This window comes from Triturus cristatus, chromosome 11 (genome assembly GCF_964204655.1).
Source record: "Triturus cristatus chromosome 11, aTriCri1.1, whole genome shotgun sequence".
NCBI lineage: Eukaryota > Metazoa > Chordata > Amphibia > Caudata > Salamandridae > Triturus > Triturus cristatus.
The window spans coordinates 1,143,559,042-1,143,582,842 of NC_140594.1; the positions used below are offsets into that span (position 1 = coordinate 1,143,559,042).

Consider the following 23,801-nt stretch of genomic DNA (forward strand, 5'->3'; position numbering starts at 1 on the left):
ATGTAACTGCGGCTCAGAAAAATGTTTTATCAGAGGGCAAGTTGAGAGGACTCCAAGTGCCAGATTTCCACGGAAAGAGCCTCTCACTGCAGCTGGAAGGTTGGATACTTCAAATTGGCATAGTTTCCTGTCCAGCGTCCTCTCACGTCCCGAACGCTCCCAAACGCTCAAAAGCCTCGCCCTCACCGGGTAGATCTCTGGCTCCCAGGTAAAGCCAAATCCTGAGTATGCTAGTGCTAGGATCACAGAGAAAGGACAGAGACAGAGAGCTGCTGTCTTGGTAAAGGCCTGAAACGGCTAATTCCTAAGAGGGTCTGCACTTTCAGTTATGACTGAATGTGAGTGGGGAAGATGAAGATTTTCTGTACCCAGCATACCTTGCGATGTGCTTAGGCAAATGAGGAGAGAGCCCCACCAATCCCTTGCCACTCCGCTGAAAGCTCCTCCTCTGCATAAAGAGAGCACTTTCACAAGGGAGCAGAGTGGCGCAGCGGAAGCGTGCTGGGCCCATAACCCAGAGGTCGATGTGTCGAAAATATCCACTGCTAATATTGCTTGATTTTTCTTCCTAGGACTAATCTGTCATTTCCACCCTGCCAGCAAGGAAAAGCGCAGGCTTGTGCTAGCTATGTGAGAAAAGACTTCTCAACTATCTGTCTCTGCTGTAAATCAAGAGAGTGATCGTCAAAGGATCAACCCTATACTTTGAAAGTAAAGATACCCAATTAGAAGCATAAATGACAGGTGGGACCTTCACACGTTTTTCGGGGCATGCTTTGAATTTCATTCTTCCCTTTTTGTTCTGCTTTTATCAATCTTCTATGCATTTCATGGAATTTACTCCCTTTCTCTTCGCTGCTTTGCTTCCGATGCTGCCCATATGCTCATTTCCACTATTTGTACTGCTGCTTTCCATTTCTTCTCTTCTGCACAGCTTTGTCCTTGGTTTCAATCCCCAGTTCTTTACCCTCTGCAAGACAATTTCTACTGCTTTTCATGTTGGAATCCACACCAAATGCACCATTGGAACGGGTGCAAGATTGCCACTGCACTTGGCGTTGTAACATCTGGAACCTAGAGGACACACTTCAGAGGGCGTTGGTGGTATAGTGGTGAGCATAGCTGCCTTCCAAGCAGTTGACCCGGGTTCGATTCCCGGCGAACGCAGTGCAAATATTTATATATTCTCCAAGCAGGATATATTTTAATGCAACATGTCACAAAACTGAAATATCAGAAACAGAATAATCAGCCGTTATATAAAAAAATAAACAAACACGTAGGTAGACATCTCGATCGCCTCATCTGCTACATTCATTGTCCCAATATATGCTATTTTCCATAAAGCACTCAGCACTCACATGTGCTGATAATAAATATTTTGCTGGGGGCAGGCAATGAAAGGGCTGAGCCCCGACCAGACATTATAACCCCAGCATCCCTATTTTAAAAAGCATTTATAGGCGATATCTAGCCTCTGAAAATAATAGGCAAGATCCACCGATAAATCTGGCAAAAGTCCCCAAGATTTTGTGCATACTTGTGCTCTCACCTGAATGCAGCGCCACCTTGTAACCATCGGATGTAACTGCGGCTCAGAAAAATGTTTTATCAGAGGGCAAGTTGAGAGGACTCCAAGTGCCAGATTTCCACGGAAAGAGCCTCTCACTGCAGCTGGAAGGTTGGATACTTCAAATTGGCATAGTTTCCTGTCCAGCGTCCTCTCACGTCCCGAACGCTCCCAAACGCTCAAAAGCCTCACACCGGGCAAGCCCTCACCGGGTAGATCTCTGGCTCCCAGGTAAAGCCAAATCCTGAGTATGCTAGTGCTAGGATCACAGAGAAAGGACAGGGACAGAGAGCTGCTGTCTTGGTAAAGGCCTGAAACGGCTAATTCCTAAGAGGGTCTGCACTTTCAGTTATGACTGAATGTGAGTGGGGAAGATGAAGATTTTCTGTACCCAGCATACCTTGCGATGTGCTTAGGCAAATGAGGAGAGAGCCCCACCAATCCCTTGCCACTCCGCTGAAAGTTCCTCCTCTGCATAAAGAGAGCACTTTCACAAGGGAGCAGAGTGGCGCAGCGGAAGCGTGCTGGGCCCATAACCCAGAGGTCGATGGATCGAAACCATCCTCTGCTAATATTGCTTGATTTTTCTTCCTAGGACTAATCTGTCATTTCCACCCTGCCAGCAAGGAAAAGCGCAGGCTTGTGCTAGCTATGTGAGAAAAGACTTCTCAACTATCTGTCTCTGCTGTAAATCAAGAGAGTGATCGTCAAAGGATCAACCCTATACTTTGAAAGTAAAGATACCCAATTAGAAGCATAAATGACAGGTGGGACCTTCACACGTTTTTCGGGGCATGCTTTGAATTTAATTCTTCCCTTTTTGTTCTGCTTTTATCAATCTCCTATGCATTTCATGGAATTTACTCCCTTTCTCTTCGCTGCTTTGCTTCCGATGCTGCCCATATGCTCATTTCCACTATTTGTTCTGCTGCTTTCCATTTCTTCTCTTCTGCACAGCTTTATCCTTGGTTTCAATCCCCAGTTCTTTACCCTCTGCAAGACAATTTCTACAGCTTTTCATGTTGGTATCCACACCAAATGCACGATTGGAACCGGTGCAAGATTGCCACTGCACTCGGCGTTGTAACATCTGGAACCTAGAGGACACACATCAGAGGGTGTTGGTGGTATAGTGGTGAGCATAGCTGCCTTCCAAGCAGTTGACCCGGGTTCGATTCCCGGCCAACGCAGTGCAAATATTTATATATTCTCCAAGCAGGATATATTTTAATGCAACATGTCACAAAACTGAAATATCAGAAACAGAATAATCAGCCGTTATATAAAAAAATAAACAAACACGTAGGTAGACATCTCGATCGCCTCATCTGCTACATTCATTGTCCCAATATATGCTATTTTCCATAAAGCACTCAGCACTCACATGTGCTGATAATAAATATTTTGCTGGGGGCAGGCAATGAAAGGGCTGAGCCCCGACCAGACTTTATAACCCCAGCATCCCTATTTTAAAAAGCATTTATAGGCGATATCTAGCCTCTGAAAATAATAGGCAAGATCCACCGATAAATCTGGCAAAAGTCCCCAAGATTTTGTGCATACTTGTGCTCTCACCTGAATGCAGCGCCACCTTGTAACCATCTGATGTAACTGCGGCTCAGAAAAATGTTTTATCAGAGGGCAAGTTGAGAGGACTCCAAGTGCCAGATTTCCACGGAAAGAGCCTCTCACTGCAGCTGGAAGGTTGGATACTTCAAATTGGCATAGTTTCCTGTCCAGCGTCCTCTCACGTCCCGAACGCTCCCAAACGCTCAAAAGCCTCGCCCTCACCGGGTAGATCTCTGGCTCCCAGGTAAAGCCAAATCCTGAGTATGCTAGTGCTAGGATCACAGAGAAAGGACAGGGACAGAGAGCTGCTGTCTTGGTAAAGGCCTGAAACGGCTAATTCCTAAGAGGGTCTGCACTTTCAGTTATGACTGAATGTGAGTGGGGAAGATGAAGATTTTCTGTACCCAGCATACCTTGCGATGTGCTTAGGCAAATGAGGAGAGAGCCCCACCAATCCCTTGCCACTCCGCTGAAAGCTCCTCCTCTGCATAAAGAGAGCACTTTCACAAGGGAGCAGAGTGGCGCAGCGGAAGCGTGCTGGGCCCATAACCCAGAGGTCGATGTGTCGAAAATATCCACTGCTAATATTGCTTGATTTTTCTTCCTAGGACTAATCTGTCATTTCCACCCTGCCAGCAAGGAAAAGCGCAGGCTTGTGCTAGCTATGTGAGAAAAGACTTCTCAACTATCTGTCTCTGCTGTAAATCAAGAGAGTGATCGTCAAAGGATCAACCCTATACTTTGAAAGTAAAGATACCCAATTAGAAGCATAAATGACAGGTGGGACCTTCACACGTTTTTCGGGGCATGCTTTGAATTTCATTCTTCCCTTTTTGTTCTGCTTTTATCAATCTTCTATGCATTTCATGGAATTTACTCCCTTTCTCTTCGCTGCTTTGCTTCCGATGCTGCCCATATGCTCATTTCCACTATTTGTACTGCTGCTTTCCATTTCTTCTCTTCTGCACAGCTTTGTCCTTGGTTTCAATCCCCAGTTCTTTACCCTCTGCAAGACAATTTCTACTGCTTTTCATGTTGGAATCCACACCAAATGCACCATTGGAACGGGTGCAAGATTGCCACTGCACTTGGCGTTGTAACATCTGGAACCTAGAGGACACACTTCAGAGGGCGTTGGTGGTATAGTGGTGAGCATAGCTGCCTTCCAAGCAGTTGACCCGGGTTCGATTCCCGGCGAACGCAGTGCAAATATTTATATATTCTCCAAGCAGGATATATTTTAATGCAACATGTCACAAAACTGAAATATCAGAAACAGAATAATCAGCCGTTATATAAAAAAATAAACAAACACGTAGGTAGACATCTCGATCGCCTCATCTGCTACATTCATTGTCCCAATATATGCTATTTTCCATAAAGCACTCAGCACTCACATGTGCTGATAATAAATATTTTGCTGGGGGCAGGCAATGAAAGGGCTGAGCCCCGACCAGACATTATAACCCCAGCATCCCTATTTTAAAAAGCATTTATAGGCGATATCTAGCCTCTGAAAATAATAGGCAAGATCCACCGATAAATCTGGCAAAAGTCCCCAAGATTTTGTGCATACTTGTGCTCTCACCTGAATGCAGCGCCACCTTGTAACCATCGGATGTAACTGCGGCTCAGAAAAATGTTTTATCAGAGGGCAAGTTGAGAGGACTCCAAGTGCCAGATTTCCACGGAAAGAGCCTCTCACTGCAGCTGGAAGGTTGGATACTTCAAATTGGCATAGTTTCCTGTCCAGCGTCCTCTCACGTCCCGAACGCTCCCAAACGCTCAAAAGCCTCACACCGGGCAAGCCCTCACCGGGTAGATCTCTGGCTCCCAGGTAAAGCCAAATCCTGAGTATGCTAGTGCTAGGATCACAGAGAAAGGACAGGGACAGAGAGCTGCTGTCTTGGTAAAGGCCTGAAACGGCTAATTCCTAAGAGGGTCTGCACTTTCAGTTATGACTGAATGTGAGTGGGGAAGATGAAGATTTTCTGTACCCAGCATACCTTGCGATGTGCTTAGGCAAATGAGGAGAGAGCCCCACCAATCCCTTGCCACTCCGCTGAAAGCTCCTCCTCTGCATAAAGAGAGCACTTTCACAAGGGAGCAGAGTGGCGCAGCGGAAGCGTGCTGGGCCCATAACCCAGAGGTCGATGGATCGAAACCATCCTCTGCTAATATTGCTTGATTTTTCTTCCTAGGACTAATCTGTCATTTCCACCCTGCCAGCAAGGAAAAGCGCAGGCTTGTGCTAGCTATGTGAGAAAAGACTTCTCAACTATCTGTCTCTGCTGTAAATCAAGAGAGTGATCGTCAAAGGATCAACCCTATACTTTGAAAGTAAAGATACCCAATTAGAAGCATAAATGACAGGTGGGACCTTCACACGTTTTTCGGGGCATGCTTTGAATTTAATTCTTCCCTTTTTGTTCTGCTTTTATCAATCTCCTATGCATTTCATGGAATTTACTCCCTTTCTCTTCGCTGCTTTGCTTCCGATGCTGCCCATATGCTCATTTCCACTATTTGTACTGCTGCTTTCCATTTCTTCTCTTCTGCACAGCTTTATCCTTGGTTTCAATCCCCAGTTCTTTACCCTCTGCAAGACAATTTCTACAGCTTTTCATGTTGGTATCCACACCAAATGCACGATTGGAACCGGTGCAAGATTGCCACTGCACTCGGCGTTGTAACATCTGGAACCTAGAGGACACACATCAGAGGGTGTTGGTGGTATAGTGGTGAGCATAGCTGCCTTCCAAGCAGTTGACCCGGGTTCGATTCCCGGCCAACGCAGTGCAAATATTTATATATTCTCCAAGCAGGATATATTTTAATGCAACATGTCACAAAACTGAAATATCAGAAACAGAATAATCAGCCGTTATATAAAAAAATAAACAAACACGTAGGTAGACATCTCGATCGCCTCATCTGCTACATTCATTGTCCCAATATATGCTATTTTCCATAAAGCACTCAGCACTCACATGTGCTGATAATAAATATTTTGCTGGGGGCAGGCAATGAAAGGGCTGAGCCCCGACCAGACTTTATAACCCCAGCATCCCTATTTTAAAAAGCATTTATAGGCGATATCTAGCCTCTGAAAATAATAGGCAAGATCCACCGATAAATCTGGCAAAAGTCCCCAAGATTTTGTGCATACTTGTGCTCTCACCTGAATGCAGCGCCACCTTGTAACCATCTGATGTAACTGCGGCTCAGAAAAATGTTTTATCAGAGGGCAAGTTGAGAGGACTCCAAGTGCCAGATTTCCACGGAAAGAGCCTCTCACTGCAGCTGGAAGGTTGGATACTTCAAATTGGCATAGTTTCCTGTCCAGCGTCCTCTCACGTCCCGAACGCTCCCAAACGCTCAAAAGCCTCGCCCTCACCGGGTAGATCTCTGGCTCCCAGGTAAAGCCAAATCCTGAGTATGCTAGTGCTAGGATCACAGAGAAAGGACAGGGACAGAGAGCTGCTGTCTTGGTAAAGGCCTGAAACGGCTAATTCCTAAGAGGGTCTGCACTTTCAGTTATGACTGAATGTGAGTGGGGAAGATGAAGATTTTCTGTACCCAGCATACCTTGCGATGTGCTTAGGCAAATGAGGAGAGAGCCCCACCAATCCCTTGCCACTCCGCTGAAAGCTCCTCCTCTGCATAAAGAGAGCACTTTCACAAGGGAGCAGAGTGGCGCAGCGGAAGCGTGCTGGGCCCATAACCCAGAGGTCGATGTGTCGAAAATATCCACTGCTAATATTGCTTGATTTTTCTTCCTAGGACTAATCTGTCATTTCCACCCTGCCAGCAAGGAAAAGCGCAGGCTTGTGCTAGCTATGTGAGAAAAGACTTCTCAACTATCTGTCTCTGCTGTAAATCAAGAGAGTGATCGTCAAAGGATCAACCCTATACTTTGAAAGTAAAGATACCCAATTAGAAGCATAAATGACAGGTGGGACCTTCACACGTTTTTCGGGGCATGCTTTGAATTTCATTCTTCCCTTTTTGTTCTGCTTTTATCAATCTTCTATGCATTTCATGGAATTTACTCCCTTTCTCTTCGCTGCTTTGCTTCCGATGCTGCCCATATGCTCATTTCCACTATTTGTACTGCTGCTTTCCATTTCTTCTCTTCTGCACAGCTTTGTCCTTGGTTTCAATCCCCAGTTCTTTACCCTCTGCAAGACAATTTCTACTGCTTTTCATGTTGGAATCCACACCAAATGCACCATTGGAACGGGTGCAAGATTGCCACTGCACTTGGCGTTGTAACATCTGGAACCTAGAGGACACACTTCAGAGGGCGTTGGTGGTATAGTGGTGAGCATAGCTGCCTTCCAAGCAGTTGACCCGGGTTCGATTCCCGGCGAACGCAGTGCAAATATTTATATATTCTCCAAGCAGGATATATTTTAATGCAACATGTCACAAAACTGAAATATCAGAAACAGAATAATCAGCCGTTATATAAAAAAATAAACAAACACGTAGGTAGACATCTCGATCGCCTCATCTGCTACATTCATTGTCCCAATATATGCTATTTTCCATAAAGCACTCAGCACTCACATGTGCTGATAATAAATATTTTGCTGGGGGCAGGCAATGAAAGGGCTGAGCCCCGACCAGACATTATAACCCCAGCATCCCTATTTTAAAAAGCATTTATAGGCGATATCTAGCCTCTGAAAATAATAGGCAAGATCCACCGATAAATCTGGCAAAAGTCCCCAAGATTTTGTGCATACTTGTGCTCTCACCTGAATGCAGCGCCACCTTGTAACCATCGGATGTAACTGCGGCTCAGAAAAATGTTTTATCAGAGGGCAAGTTGAGAGGACTCCAAGTGGCAGATTTCCACGGAAAGAGCCTCTCACTGCAGCTGGAAGGTTGGATACTTCAAATTGGCATAGTTTCCTGTCCAGCGTCCTCTCACGTCCCGAACGATCCCAAACGCTCAAAAGCCTCAGCCCTCACCGGGTAGATCTCTGGCTCCCAGGTAAAGCCAAATCCTGAGTATGCTAGTGCTAGGATCACAGAGAAAGGACAGGGACAGAGAGCTGCTGTCTTGGTAAAGGCCTGAAACGGCTAATTCCTAAGAGGGTCTGCACTTTCAGTTATGACTGAATGTGAGTGGGGAAGATGAAGATTTTCTGTACCCAGCATACCTTGCGATGTGCTTAGGCAAATGAGGAGAGAGCCCCACCAATCCCTTGCCACTCCGCTGAAAGCTCCTCCTCTGCATAAAGAGAGCACTTTCACAAGGGAGCAGAGTGGCGCAGCGGAAGCGTGCTGGGCCCATAACCCAGAGGTCGATGGATCGAAACCATCCTCTGCTAATATTGCTTGATTTTTCTTCCTAGGACTAATCTGTCATTTCCACCCTGCCAGCAAGGAAAAGCGCAGGCTTGTGCTAGCTATGTGAGAAAAGACTTCTCAACTATCTGTCTCTGCTGTAAATCAAGAGAGTGATCGTCAAAGGATCAACCCTATACTTTGAAAGTAAAGATACCCAATTAGAAGCATAAATGACAGGTGGGACCTTCACACGTTTTTCGGGGCATGCTTTGAATTTAATTCTTCCCTTTTTGTTCTGCTTTTATCAATCTCCTATGCATTTCATGGAATTTACTCCCTTTCTCTTCGCTGCTTTGCTTCCGATGCTGCCCATATGCTCATTTCCACTATTTGTACTGCTGCTTTCCATTTCTTCTCTTCTGCACAGCTTTGTCCTTGGTTTCAATCCCCAGTTCTTTACCCTCTGCAAGACAATTTCTACTGCTTTTCATGTTGGAATCCACACCAAATGCACCATTGGAACGGGTGCAAGATTGCCACTGCACTCGGCGTTGTAACATCTGGAACCTAGAGGACACACATCAGAGGGCGTTGGTGGTATAGTGGTGAGCATAGCTGCCTTCCAAGCAGTTGACCCGGGTTCTATTCCCGGCCAACGCAGTGCAAATATTTATATATTCTCCAAGCAGGATATATTTTAATGCAACATGTCACAAAACTGAAATATCAGAAACAGAATAATCAGCCGTTATATAAAAAAATAAACAAACACGTAGGTAGACATCTCGATCGCCTCATCTGCTACATTCATTGTCCCAATATATGCTATTTTCCATAAAGCACTCACCACTCACATGTGCTGATAATAAATATTTTGCTGGGGGCAGGCAATGAAAGGGCTGAGCCCCGACCAGACATTATAACCCCAGCATCCCTATTTTAAAAAGCATTTATAGGCGATATCTAGCCTCTGAAAATAATAGGCAAGATCCACCGATAAATCTGGCAAAAGTCCCCAAGATTTTGTGCATACTTGTGCTCTCACCTGAATGCAGCGCCACCTTGTAACCATCGGATGTAACTGCGGCTCAGAAAAATGTTTTATCAGAGGGCAAGTTGAGAGGACTCCAAGTGCCAGATTTCCACGGAAAGAGCCTCTCACTGCAGCTGGAAGGTTGGATACTTCAAATTGGCATAGTTTCCTGTCCAGCGTCCTCTCACGTCCCGAACGCTCCCAAACGCTCAAAAGCCTCGCCCTCACCGGGTAGATCTCTGGCTCCCAGGTAAAGCCAAATCCTGAGTATGCTAGTGCTAGGATCACAGAGAAAGGACAGGGACAGAGAGCTGCTGTCTTGGTAAAGGCCTGAAACGGCTAATTCCTAAGAGGGTCTGCACTTTCAGTTATGACTGACTGTGAGTGGGGAAGATGAAGATTTTCTGTACCCAGCATACCTTGCGATGTGCTTAGGCAAATGAGGAGAGAGCCCCACCAATCCCTTGCCACTCCGCTGAAAGCTCCTCCTCTGCATAAAGAGAGCACTTTCACAAGGGAGCAGAGTGGCGCAGCGGAAGCGTGCTGGGCCCATAACCCAGAGGTCGATGGATCGAAACCATCCTCTGCTAATATTGCTTGATTTTTCTTCCTAGGACTAATCTGTCATTTCCACCCTGCCAGCAAGGAAAAGCGCAGGCTTGTGCTAGCTATGTGAGAAAAGACTTCTCAACTATCTGTCTCTGCTGTAAATCAAGAGAGTGATCGTCAAAGGATCAACCCTATACTTTGAAAGTAAAGATACCCAATTAGAAGCATAAATGACAGGTGGGACCTTCACACGTTTTTCGGGGCATGCTTTGAATTTCATTCTTCCCTTTTTGTTCTGCTTTTATCAATCTTCTATGCATTTCATGGAATTTACTCCCTTTCTCTTCGCTGCTTTGCTTCCGATGCTGCCCATATGCTCATTTCCACTATTTGTACTGCTGCTTTCCATTTCTTCTCTTCTGCACAGCTTTGTCCTTGGTTTCAATCCCCAGTTCTTTACCCTCTGCAAGACAATTTCTACTGCTTTTCATGTTGGAATCCACACCAAATGCACCATTGGAACGGGTGCAAGATTGCCACTGCACTTGGCGTTGTAACATCTGGAACCTAGAGGACACACTTCAGAGGGCGTTGGTGGTATAGTGGTGAGCATAGCTGCCTTCCAAGCAGTTGACCCGGGTTCGATTCCCGGCGAACGCAGTGCAAATATTTATATATTCTCCAAGCAGGATATATTTTAATGCAACATGTCACAAAACTGAAATATCAGAAACAGAATAATCAGCCGTTATATAAAAAAATAAACAAACACGTAGGTAGACATCTCGATCGCCTCATCTGCTACATTCATTGTCCCAATATATGCTATTTTCCATAAAGCACTCAGCACTCACATGTGCTGATAATAAATATTTTGCTGGGGGCAGGCAATGAAAGGGCTGAGCCCCGACCAGACATTATAACCCCAGCATCCCTATTTTAAAAAGCATTTATAGGCGATATCTAGCCTCTGAAAATAATAGGCAAGATCCACCGATAAATCTGGCAAAAGTCCCCAAGATTTTGTGCATACTTGTGCTCTCACCTGAATGCAGCGCCACCTTGTAACCATCGGATGTAACTGCGGCTCAGAAAAATGTTTTATCAGAGGGCAAGTTGAGAGGACTCCAAGTGGCAGATTTCCACGGAAAGAGCCTCTCACTGCAGCTGGAAGGTTGGATACTTCAAATTGGCATAGTTTCCTGTCCAGCGTCCTCTCACGTCCCGAACGCTCCCAAACGCTCAAAAGCCTCACACCGGGCAAGCCCTCACCGGGTAGATCTCTGGCTCCCAGGTAAAGCCAAATCCTGAGTATGCAAGTGCTAGGATCACAGAGAAAGGATAGGGACAGAGAGCTGCTGTCTTGGTAAAGGCCTGAAACGGCTAATTCCTAAGAGGGTCTGCACTTTCAGTTATGACTGAATGTGAGTGGGGAAGATGAAGATTTTCTGTACCCAGCATACCTTGCGATGTGCTTAGGCAAATGAGGAGAGAGCCCCACCAATCCCTTGCCACTCCGCTGAAAGCTCCTCCTCTGCATAAAGAGAGCACTTTCACAAGGGAGCAGAGTGGAGCAGCGGAAGCGTGCTGGGCCCATACCCCAGAGGTCGATGGATCGAAACCATCCTCTGCTAATATTGCTTGATTTTTCTTCCTAGGACTAATCTGTCATTTCCACCCTGCCAGCAAGGAAAAGCGCAGGCTTGTGCTAGCTATGTGAGAAAAGACTTCTCAACTATCTGTCTCTGCTGTAAATCAAGAGAGTGATCGTCAAAGGATCAACCCTATACTTTGAAAGTAAAGATACCCAATTAGAAGCATAAATGACAGGTGGGACCTTCACACGTTTTTCGGGGCATGCTTTGAATTTCATTCTTCCCTTTTTGTTCTGCTTTTATCAATCTCCTATGCATTTCATGGAATTTACTCCCTTTCTCTTCGCTGCTTTGCTTCCGATGCTGCCCATATGCTCATTTCCACTATTTGTACTGCTGCTTTCCATTTCTTCTCTTCTGCACAGCTTTGTCCTTGGTTTCAATCCCCAGTTCTTTACCCTCTGCAAGACAATTTCTACTGCTTTTCATGTTGGAATCCACACCAAATGCACCATTGGAACGGGTGCAAGATTGCCACTGCACTCGGCGTTGTAACATCTGGAACCTAGAGGACACACTTCAGAGGGCGTTGGTGGTATAGTGGTGAGCATAGCTGCCTTCCAAGCAGTTGACCCGGGTTCGATTCCCGGCCAACGCAGTGCAAATATTTATATATTCTCCAAGCAGGATATATTTTAATGCAACATGTCACAAAACTGAAATATCAGAAACAGAATAATCAGCCGTTATATAAAAAAATAAACAAACACGTAGGTAGACATCTCGATCGCCTCATCTGCTACATTCATTGTCCCAATATATGCTATTTTCCATAAAGCACTCAGCACTCACATGTGCTGATAATAAATATTTTGCTGGGGGCAGGCAATGAAAGGGCTGAGCCCCGACCAGACATTATAACCCCAGCATCCCTATTTTAAAAAGCATTTATAGGCGATATCTAGCCTCTGAAAATAATAGGCAAGATCCACCGATAAATCTGGCAAAAGTCCCCAAGATTTTGTGCATACTTGTGCTCTCACCTGAATGCAGCGCCACCTTGTAACCATCGGATGTAACTGCGGCTCAGAAAAATGTTTTATCAGAGGGCAAGTTGAGAGGACTCCAAGTGCCAGATTTCCACGGAAAGAGCCTCTCACTGCAGCTGGAAGGTTGGATACTTCAAATTGGCATAGTTTCCTGTCCAGCGTCCTCTCACGTCCCGAACGCTCCCAAACGCTCAAAAGCCTCACACCGGGCAAGCCCTCACCGGGTAGATCTCTGGCTCCCAGGTAAAGCCAAATCCTGAGTATGCTAGTGCTAGGATCACAGAGAAAGGACAGGGACAGAGAGCTGCTGTCTTGGTAAAGGCCTGAAACGGCTAATTCCTAAGAGGGTCTGCACTTTCAGTTATGACTGAATGTGAGTGGGGAAGATGAAGATTTTCTGTACCCAGCATACCTTGCGATGTGCTTAGGCAAATGAGGAGAGAGCCCCACCAATCCCTTGCCACTCCGCTGAAAGCTCCTCCTCTGCATAAAGAGAGCACTTTCACAAGGGAGCAGAGTGGCGCAGCGGAAGCGTGCTGGGCCCATAACCCAGAGGTCGATGGATCGAAACCATCCTCTGCTAATATTGCTTGATTTTTCTTCCTAGGACTAATCTGTCATTTCCACCCTGCCAGCAAGGAAAAGCGCAGGCTTGTGCTAGCTATGTGAGAAAAGACTTCTCAACTATCTGTCTCTGCTGTAAATCAAGAGAGTGATCGTCAAAGGATCAACCCTATACTTTGAAAGTAAAGATACCCAATTAGAAGCATAAATGACAGGTGGGACCTTCACACGTTTTTCGGGGCATGCTTTGAATTTCATTCTTCCCTTTTTGTTCTGCTTTTATCAATCTCCTATGCATTTCATGGAATTTACTCCCTTTCTCTTCGCTGCTTTGCTTCCGATGCTGCCCATATGCTCATTTCCACTATTTGTACTGCTGCTTTCCATTTCTTCTCTTCTGCACAGCTTTGTCCTTGGTTTCAATCCCCAGTTCTTTACCCTCTGCAAGACAATTTCTACTGCTTTTCATGTTGGAATCCACACCAAATGCACCATTGGAACGGGTGCAAGATTGCCACTGCACTCGGCGTTGTAACATCTGGAACCTAGAGGACACACATCAGAGGGCGTTGGTGGTATAGTGGTGAGCATAGCTGCCTTCCAAGCAGTTGACCTGGGTTCGATTCCCGGCCAACGCAGTGCAAATATTTATATATTCTCCAAGCAGGATATATTTTAATGCAACATGTCACAAAACTGAAATATCAGAAACAGAATAATCAGCCGTTATATAAAAAAATAAACAAACACGTAGGTAGACATCTCGATCGCCTCATCTGCTACATTCATTGTCCCAATATATGCTATTTTCCATAAAGCACTCAGCACTCACATGTGCTGATAATAAATATTTTGCTGGGGGCAGGCAATGAAAGGGCTGAGCCCCGACCAGACATTATAACCCCAGCATCCCTATTTTAAAAAGCATTTATAGGCGATATCTAGCCTCTGAAAATAATAGGCAAGATCCACCGATAAATCTGGCAAAAGTCCCCAAGATTTTGTGCATACTTGTGCTCTCACCTGAATGCAGCGCCACCTTGTAACCATCGGATGTAACTGCGGCTCAGAAAAATGTTTTATCAGAGGGCAAGTTGAGAGGACTCCAAGTGCCAGATTTCCACGGAAAGAGCCTCTCACTGCAGCTGGAAGGTTGGATACTTCAAATTGGCATAGTTTCCTGTCCAGCGTCCTCTCACGTCCCGAACGCTCCCAAACGCTCAAAAGCCTCACACCGGGCAAGCCCTCACCGGGTAGATCTCTGGCTCCCAGGTAAAGCCAAATCCTGAGTATGCTAGTGCTAGGATCACAGAGAAAGGACAGGGACAGAGAGCTGCTGTCTTGGTAAAGGCCTGAAACGGCTAATTCCTAAGAGGGTCTGCACTTTCAGTTATGACTGAATGTGAGTGGGGAAGATGAAGATTTTCTGTACCCAGCATACCTTGCGATGTGCTTAGGCAAATGAGGAGAGAGCCCCACCAATCCCTTGCCACTCCGCTGAAAGCTCCTCCTCTGCATAAAGAGAGCACTTTCACAAGGGAGCAGAGTGGCGCAGCGGAAGCGTGCTGGGCCCATAACCCAGAGGTCGATGGATCGAAACCATCCTCTGCTAATATTGCTTGATTTTTCTTCCTAGGACTAATCTGTCATTTCCACCCTGCCAGCAAGGAAAAGCGCAGGCTTGTGCTAGCTATGTGAGAAAAGACTTCTCAACTATCTGTCTCTGCTGTAAATCAAGAGAGTGATCGTCAAAGGATCAACCCTATACTTTGAAAGTAAAGATACCCAATTAGAAGCATAAATGACAGGTGGGACCTTCACACGTTTTTCGGGGCATGCTTTGAATTTCATTCTTCCCTTTTTGTTCTGCTTTTATCAATCTCCTATGCATTTCATGGAATTTACTCCCTTTCTCTTCGCTGCTTTGCTTCCGATGCTGCCCATATGCTCATTTCCACTATTTGTACTGCTGCTTTCCATTTCTTCTCTTCTGCACAGCTTTGTCCTTGGTTTCAATCCCCAGTTCTTTACCCTCTGCAAGACAATTTCTACTGCTTTTCATGTTGGAATCCACACCAAATGCACCATTGGAACGGGTGCAAGATTGCCACTGCATTCGGCGTTGTAACATCTGGAACCTAGAGGACACACATCAGAGGGCGTTGGTGGTATAGTGGTGAGCATAGCTGCCTTCCAAGCAGTTGACCCGGGTTCGATTCCCGGCCAACGCAGTGCAAATATTTATATATTCTCCAAGCAGGATATATTTTAATGCAACATGTCACAAAACTGAAATATCAGAAACAGAATAATCAGCCGTTATATAAAAAAATAAACAAACACGTAGGTAGACATCTCGATCGCCTCATCTGCTACATTCATTGTCCCAATATATGCTATTTTCCATAAAGCACTCAGCACTCACATGTGCTGATAATAAATATTTTGCTGGGGGCAGGCAATGAAAGGGCTGAGCCCCGACCAGACTTTATAACCCCAGCATCCCTATTTTAAAAAGCATTTATAGGCGATATCTAGCCTCTGAAAATAATAGGCAAGATCCACCGATAAATCTGGCAAAAGTCCCCAAGATTTTGTGCATACTTGTGCTCTCACCTGAATGCAGCGCCACCTTGTAACCATCTGATGTAACTGCGGCTCAGAAAAATGTTTTATCAGAGGGCAAGTTGAGAGGACTCCAAGTGCCAGATTTCCACGGAAAGAGCCTCTCACTGCAGCTGGAAGGTTGGATACTTCAAATTGGCATAGTTTCCTGTCCAGCGTCCTCTCACGTCCCAAACGCTCCCAAACGCTCAAAAGCCTCGCCCTCACCGGGTAGATCTCTGGCTCCCAGGTAAAGCCAAATCCTGAGTATGCTAGTGCTAGGATCACAGAGAAAGGACAGGGACAGAGAGCTGCTGTCTTGGTAAAGGCCTGAAACGGCTAATTCCTAAGAGGGTCTGCACTTTCAGTTATGACTGAATGTGAGTGGGGAAGATGAAGATTTTCTGTACCCAGCATACCTTGCGATGTGCTTAGGCAAATGAGGAGAGAGCCCCACCAATCCCTTGCCACTCCGCTGAAAGCTCCTCCTCTGCATAAAGAGAGCACTTTCACAAGGGAGCAGAGTGGCGCAGCGGAAGCGTGCTGGGCCCATAACCCAGAGGTCGATGTGTCGAAAATATCCACTGCTAATATTGCTTGATTTTTCTTCCTAGGACTAATCTGTCATTTCCACCCTGCCAGCAAGGAAAAGCGCAGGCTTGTGCTAGCTATGTGAGAAAAGACTTCTCAACTATCTGTCTCTGCTGTAAATCAAGAGAGTGATCGTCAAAGGATCAACCCTATACTTTGAAAGTAAAGATACCCAATTAGAAGCATAAATGACAGGTGGGACCTTCACACGTTTTTCGGGGCATGCTTTGAATTTCATTCTTCCCTTTTTGTTCTGCTTTTATCAATCTTCTATGCATTTCATGGAATTTACTCCCTTTCTCTTCGCTGCTTTGCTTCCGATGCTGCCCATATGCTCATTTCCACTATTTGTACTGCTGCTTTCCATTTCTTCTCTTCTGCACAGCTTTGTCCTTGGTTTCAATCCCCAGTTCTTTACCCTCTGCAAGACAATTTCTACTGCTTTTCATGTTGGAATCCACACCAAATGCACCATTGGAACGGGTGCAAGATTGCCACTGCACTTGGCGTTGTAACATCTGGAACCTAGAGGACACACTTCAGAGGGCGTTGGTGGTATAGTGGTGAGCATAGCTGCCTTCCAAGCAGTTGACCCGGGTTCGATTCCCGGCGAACGCAGTGCAAATATTTATATATTCTCCAAGCAGGATATATTTTAATGCAACATGTCACAAAACTGAAATATCAGAAACAGAATAATCAGCCGTTATATAAAAAAATAAACAAACACGTAGGTAGACATCTCGATCGCCTCATCTGCTACATTCATTGTCCCAATATATGCTATTTTCCATAAAGCACTCAGCACTCACATGTGCTGATAATAAATATTTTGCTGGGGGCAGGCAATGAAAGGGCTGAGCCCCGACCAGACATTATAACCCCAGCATCCCTATTTTAAAAAGCATTTATAGGCGATATCTAGCCTCTGAAAATAATAGGCAAGATCCACCGATAAATCTGGCAAAAGTCCCCAAGATTTTGTGCATACTTGTGCTCTCACCTGAATGCAGCGCCACCTTGTAACCATCGGATGTAACTGCGGCTCAGAAAAATGTTTTATCAGAGGGCAAGTTGAGAGGACTCCAAGTGCCAGATTTCCACGGAAAGAGCCTCTCACTGCAGCTGGAAGGTTGGATACTTCAAATTGGCATAGTTTCCTGTCCAGCGTCCTCTCACGTCCCGAACGCTCCCAAACGCTCAAAAGCCTCACACCGGGCAAGCCCTCACCGGGTAGATCTCTGGCTCCCAGGTAAAGCCAAATCCTGAGTATGCTAGTGCTAGGATCACAGAGAAAGGACAGGGACAGAGAGCTGCTGTCTTGGTAAAGGCCTGAAACGGCTAATTCCTAAGAGGGTCTGCACTTTCAGTTATGACTGAATGTGAGTGGGGAAGATGAAGATTTTCTGTACCCAGCATACCTTGCGATGTGCTTAGGCAAATGAGGAGAGAGCCCCACCAATCCCTTGCCACTCCGCTGAAAGCTCCTCCTCTGCATAAAGAGAGCACTTTCACAAGGGAGCAGAGTGGCGCAGCGGAAGCGTGCTGGGCCCATAACCCAGAGGTCGATGGATCGAAACCATCCTCTGCTAATATTGCTTGATTTTTCTTCCTAGGACTAATCTGTCATTTCCACCCTGCCAGCAAGGAAAAGCGCAGGCTTGTGCTAGCTATGTGAGAAAAGACTTCTCAACTATCTGTCTCTGCTGTAAATCAAGAGAGTGATCGTCAAAGGATCAACCCTATACTTTGAAAGTAAAGATACCCAATTAGAAGCATAAATGACAGGTGGGACCTTCACACGTTTTTCGGGGCATGCTTTGAATTTAATTCTTCCCTTTTTGTTCTGCTTTTATCAATCTCCTATGCATTTCATGGAATTTACTCCCTTTCTCTTCGCTGCTTTGCTTCCGATGCTGCCCATATGCTCATTTCCACTATTTGTACTGCTGCTTTCCATTTCTTCTCTTCTGCACAGCTTTATCCTTGGTTTCAATCCCCAGTTCTTTACCCTCTGCAAGACAATTTCTACAGCTTTTCATGTTGGTATCCACACCAAATGCACGATTGGAACCGGTGCAAGATTGCCACTGCACTCGGCGTTGTAACATCTGGAACCTAGAGGACACACATCAGAGGGTGTTGGTGGTATAGTGGTGAGCATAGCTGCCTTCCAAGCAGTTGACCCGGGTTCGATTCCCGGCCAACGCAGTGCAAATATTTATATATTCTCCAAGCAGGATATATTTTAATGCAACATGTCACAAAACTGAAATATCAGAAACAGAATAATCAGCCGTTATATAAAAAAATAAACAAACACGTAGGTAGACATCTCGATCGCCTCATCTGCTACATTCATTGTCCCAATATATGCTATTTTCCATAAAGCACTCAGCACTCACATGTGCTGATAATAAATATTTTGCTGGGGGCAGGCAATGAAAGGGCTGAGCCCCGACCAGACTTTATAACCCCAGCATCCCTATTTTAAAAAGCATTTATAGGCGATATCTAGCCTCTGAAAATAATAGGCAAGATCCACCGATAAATCTGGCAAAAGTCCCCAAGATTTTGTGCATACTTGTGCTCTCACCTGAATGCAGCGCCACCTTGTAACCATCTGATGTAACTGCGGCTCAGAAAAATGTTTTATCAGAGGGCAAGTTGAGAGGACTCCAAGTGCCAGATTTCCACGGAAAGAGCCTCTCACTGCAGCTGGAAGGTTGGATACTTCAAATTGGCATAGTTTCCTGTCCAGCGTCCTCTCACGTCCCGAACGCTCCCAAACGCTCAAAAGCCTCGCCCTCACCGGGTAGATCTCTGGCTCCCAGGTAAAGCCAAATCCTGAGTATGCTAGTGCTAGGATCACAGAGAAAGGACAGGGACAGAGAGCTGCTGTCTTGGTAAAGGCCTGAAACGGCTAATTCCTAAGAGGGTCTGCACTTTCAGTTATGACTGAATGTGAGTGGGGAAGATGAAGATTTTCTGTACCCAGCATACCTTGCGATGTGCTTAGGCAAATGAGGAGAGAGCCCCACCAATCCCTTGCCACTCCGCTGAAAGCTCCTCCTCTGCATAAAGAGAGCACTTTCACAAGGGAGCAGAGTGGCGCAGCGGAAGCGTGCTGGGCCCATAACCCAGAGGTCGATGTGTCGAAAATATCCACTGCTAATATTGCTTGATTTTTCTTCCTAGGACTAATCTGTCATTTCCACCCTGCCAGCAAGGAAAAGCGCAGGCTTGTGCTAGCTATGTGAGAAAAGACTTCTCAACTATCTGTCTCTGCTGTAAATCAAGAGAGTGATCGTCAAAGGATCAACCCTATACTTTGAAAGTAAAGATACCCAATTAGAAGCATAAATGACAGGTGGGACCTTCACACGTTTTTCGGGGCATGCTTTGAATTTCATTCTTCCCTTTTTGTTCTGCTTTTATCAATCTTCTATGCATTTCATGGAATTTACTCCCTTTCTCTTCGCTGCTTTGCTTCCGATGCTGCCCATATGCTCATTTCCACTATTTGTACTGCTGCTTTCCATTTCTTCTCTTCTGCACAGCTTTGTCCTTGGTTTCAATCCCCAGTTCTTTACCCTCTGCAAGACAATTTCTACTGCTTTTCATGTTGGAATCCACACCAAATGCACCATTGGAACGGGTGCAAGATTGCCACTGCACTTGGCGTTGTAACATCTGGAACCTAGAGGACACACTTCAGAGGGCGTTGGTGGTATAGTGGTGAGCATAGCTGCCTTCCAAGCAGTTGACCCGGGTTCGATTCCCGGCGAACGCAGTGCAAATATTTATATATTCTCCAAGCAGGATATATTTTAATGCAACATGTCACAAAACTGAAATATCAGAAACAGAATAATCAGCCGTTATATAAAAAAATAAACAAACACGTAGGTAGACATCTCGATCGCCTCATCTGCTACATTCATTGTCCCAATATATGCTATTTTCCATAAAGCACTCAGCACTCACATGTGCTGATAATAAATATTTTGCTGGGGGCAGGCAATGAAAGGGCTGAGCCCCGACCAGACATTATAACCCCAGCATCCCTATTTTAAAAAGCATTTATAGGCGATATCTAGCCTCTGAAAATAATAGGCAAGATCCACCGATAAATCTGGCAAAAGTCCCCAAGATTTTGTGCATACTTGTGCTCTCACCTGAATGCAGCGCCACCTTGTAACCATCGGATGTAACTGCGGCTCAGAAAAATGTTTTATCAGAGGGCAAGTTGAGAGGACTCCAAGTGCCAGATTTCCACGGAAAGAGCCTCTCACTGCAGCTGGAAGGTTGGATACTTCAAATTGGCATAGTTTCCTGTCCAGCGTCCTCTCACGTCCCGAACCCTCCCAAACGCTCAAAAGCCTCACACCGGGCAAGCCCTCACCGGGTAGATCTCTGGCTCCCAGGTAAAGCCAAATCCTGAGTATGCTAGTGCTAGGATCACAGAGAAAGGACAGGGACAGAGAGCTGCTGTCTTGGTAAAGGCCTGAAACGGCTAATTCCTAAGAGGGTCTGCACTTTCAGTTATGACTGAATGTGAGTGGGGAAGATGAAGATTTTCTGTACCCAGCATACCTTGCGATGTGCTTAGGCAAATGAGGAGAGAGCCCCACCAATCCCTTGCCACTCCGCTGAAAGCTCCTCCTCTGCATAAAGAGAGCACTTTCACAAGGGAGCAGAGTGGCGCAGCGGAAGCGTGCTGGGCCCATAACCCAGAGGTCGATGGATCGAAACCATCCTCTGCTAATATTGCTTGATTTTTCTTCCTAGGACTAATCTGTCATTTCCACCCTGCCAGCAAGGAAAAGCGCAGGCTTGTGCTAGCTATGTGAGAAAAGACTTCTCAACTATCTGTCTCTGCTGTAAATCAAGAGAGTGATCGTCAAAGGATCAACCCTATACTTTGAAAGTAAAGATACCCAATTAGAAGCATAAATGACAGGTGGGACCTTCACACGTTTTTCGGGGCATGCTTTGAATTTCATTCTTCCCTTTTTGTTCTGCTTTTATCAATCTTCTATGCATTTCATGGAATTTACTCCCTTTCTCTTCGCTGCTTTGCTTCCGATGCTGCCCATATGCTCATTTCCACTATTTGTACTGCTGCTTTCCATTTCTTCTCTTCTGCACAGCTTTGTCCTTGGTTTCAATCCCCAGTTCTTTACCCTCTGCAAGACAATTTCTACTGCTTTTCATGTTGGAATCCACACCAAATGCACCATTGGAACGGGTGCAAGATTGCCACTGCACTTGGCGTTGTAACATCTGGAACCTAGAGGACACACTTCAGAGGGCGTTGGTGGTATAGTGGTGAGCATAGCTGCCTTCCAAGCAGTTGACCCGGGTTCGATTCCCGGCCAACGCAGTGCAAATATTTATATATTCTCCAAGCAGGATATATTTTAATGCAACATGTCACAAAACTGAAATATCAGAAACAGAATAATCAGCCGTTATATAAAAAAATAAACAAACACGTAGGTAGACATCTCGATCGCCTCATCTGCTACATTCATTGTCCCAATATATGCTATTTTCCATAAAGCACTCAGCACTCACATGTGCTGATAATAAATATTTTGCTGGGGGCAGGCAATGAAAGGGCTGAGCCCCGACCAGACATTATAACCCCAGCATCCCTATTTTAAAAAGCATTTATAGGCGATATCTAGCCTCTGAAAATAATAGGCAAGATCCACCGATAAATCTGGCAAAAGTCCCCAAGATTTTGTGCATACTTGTGCTCTCACCTGAATGCAGCGCCACCTTGTAACCATCGGATGTAACTGCGGCTCAGAAAAATGTTTTATCAGAGGGCAAGTTGAGAGGACTCCAAGTGCCAGATTTCCACGGAAAGAGCCTCTCACTGCAGCTGGAAGGTTGGATACTTCAAATTGGCATAGTTTCCTGTCCAGCGTCCTCTCACGTCCCGAACGCTCCCAAACGCTCAAAAGCCTCACACTGGGCAAGCCCTCACCGGGTAGATCTCTGGCTCCCAGGTAAAGCCAAATCCTGAGTATGCTAGTGCTAGGATCACAGAGAAAGGACAGGGACAGAGAGCTGCTGTCTTGGTAAAGGCCTGAAACGGCTAATTCCTAAGAGGGTCTGCACTTTCAGTTATGACTGAATGTGAGTGGGGAAGATGAAGATTTTCTGTACCCAGCATACCTTGCGATGTGCTTAGGCAAATGAGGAGAGAGCCCCACCAATCCCTTGCCACTCCGCTGAAAGCTCCTCCTCTGCATAAAGAGAGCACTTTCACAAGGGAGCAGAGTGGCGCAGCGGAAGCGTGCTGGGCCCATAACCCAGAGGTCGATGGATCGAAACCATCCTCTGCTAATATTGCTTGATTTTTCTTCCTAGGACTAATCTGTCATTTCCACCCTGCCAGCAAGGAAAAGCGCAGGCTTGTGCTAGCTATGTGAGAAAAGACTTCTCAACTATCTGTCTCTGCTGTAAATCAAGAGAGTGATCGTCAAAGGATCAACCCTATACTTTGAAAGTAAAGATACCCAATTAGAAGCATAAATGACAGGTGGGACCTTCACACGTTTTTCGGGGCATGCTTTGAATTTAATTCTTCCCTTTTTGTTCTGCTTTTATCAATCTCCTATGCATTTCATGGAATTTACTCCCTTTCTCTTCGCTGCTTTGCTTCCGATGCTGCCCATATGCTCATTTCCACTATTTGTACTGCTGCTTTCCATTTCTTCTCTTCTGCACAGCTTTATCCTTGGTTTCAATCCCCAGTTCTTTACCCTCTGCAAGACAATTTCTACAGCTTTTCATGTTGGTATCCACACCAAATGCACGATTGGAACCGGTGCAAGATTGCCACTGCACTCGGCGTTGTAACATCTGGAACCTAGAGGACACACATCAGAGGGTGTTGGTGGTATAGTGGTGAGCATAGCTGCCTTCCAAGCAGTTGACCCGGGTTCGATTCCCGGCCAACGCAGTGCAAATATTTATATATTCTCCAAGCAGGATATATTTTAATGCAACATGTCACAAAACTGAAATATCAGAAACAGAATAATCAGCCGTTATATAAAAAAATAAACAAACACGTAGGTAGACATCTCGATCGCCTCATCTGCTACATTCATTGTCCCAATATATGCTATTTTCCATAAAGCACTCAGCACTCACATGTGCTGATAATAAATATTTTGCTGGGGGCAGGCAATGAAAGGGCTGAGCCCCGACCAGACTTTATAACCCCAGCATCCCTATTTTAAAAAGCATTTATAGGCGATATCTAGCCTCTGAAAATAATAGGCAAGATCCACCGATAAATCTGGCAAAAGTCCCCAAGATTTTGTGCATACTTGTGCTCTCACCTGAATGCAGCG

At 45.6% G+C, this 23,801-nt stretch overlaps 8 non-coding genes across 8 annotated transcripts; all 8 read left to right on the forward strand.

Annotated features, from left to right (window-relative positions):
• The first annotated feature begins 2,688 nt into the window (after nt 1–2,688).
• Nucleotides 2,689–2,760, forward strand: TRNAG-UCC (transfer RNA glycine (anticodon UCC)). The gene has a single exon. It is a non-coding gene; the product is annotated as a tRNA-Gly (tRNA).
• Nucleotides 2,761–5,863: 3,103 nt separating this feature from the next.
• TRNAG-UCC (transfer RNA glycine (anticodon UCC)) lies at nt 5,864–5,935 on the forward strand. The gene has a single exon. It is a non-coding gene; the product is annotated as a tRNA-Gly (tRNA).
• A 6,268-nt stretch (nt 5,936–12,203) lies between these two features.
• Nucleotides 12,204–12,275, forward strand: TRNAG-UCC (transfer RNA glycine (anticodon UCC)). Its single transcript has one exon. It is a non-coding gene; the product is annotated as a tRNA-Gly (tRNA).
• A 1,521-nt stretch (nt 12,276–13,796) lies between these two features.
• Nucleotides 13,797–13,868, forward strand: TRNAG-UCC (transfer RNA glycine (anticodon UCC)). Its single transcript has one exon. It is a non-coding gene; the product is annotated as a tRNA-Gly (tRNA).
• Nucleotides 13,869–15,389: 1,521 nt separating this feature from the next.
• TRNAG-UCC (transfer RNA glycine (anticodon UCC)) lies at nt 15,390–15,461 on the forward strand. Its single transcript has one exon. It is a non-coding gene; the product is annotated as a tRNA-Gly (tRNA).
• A 3,103-nt stretch (nt 15,462–18,564) lies between these two features.
• On the forward strand, nt 18,565–18,636 carry TRNAG-UCC (transfer RNA glycine (anticodon UCC)). The gene has a single exon. It is a non-coding gene; the product is annotated as a tRNA-Gly (tRNA).
• Nucleotides 18,637–21,739: 3,103 nt separating this feature from the next.
• Nucleotides 21,740–21,811, forward strand: TRNAG-UCC (transfer RNA glycine (anticodon UCC)). Its single transcript has one exon. It is a non-coding gene; the product is annotated as a tRNA-Gly (tRNA).
• Nucleotides 21,812–23,332: 1,521 nt separating this feature from the next.
• TRNAG-UCC (transfer RNA glycine (anticodon UCC)) lies at nt 23,333–23,404 on the forward strand. The gene has a single exon. It is a non-coding gene; the product is annotated as a tRNA-Gly (tRNA).
• Nucleotides 23,405–23,801: the final 397 nt, after the last annotated feature.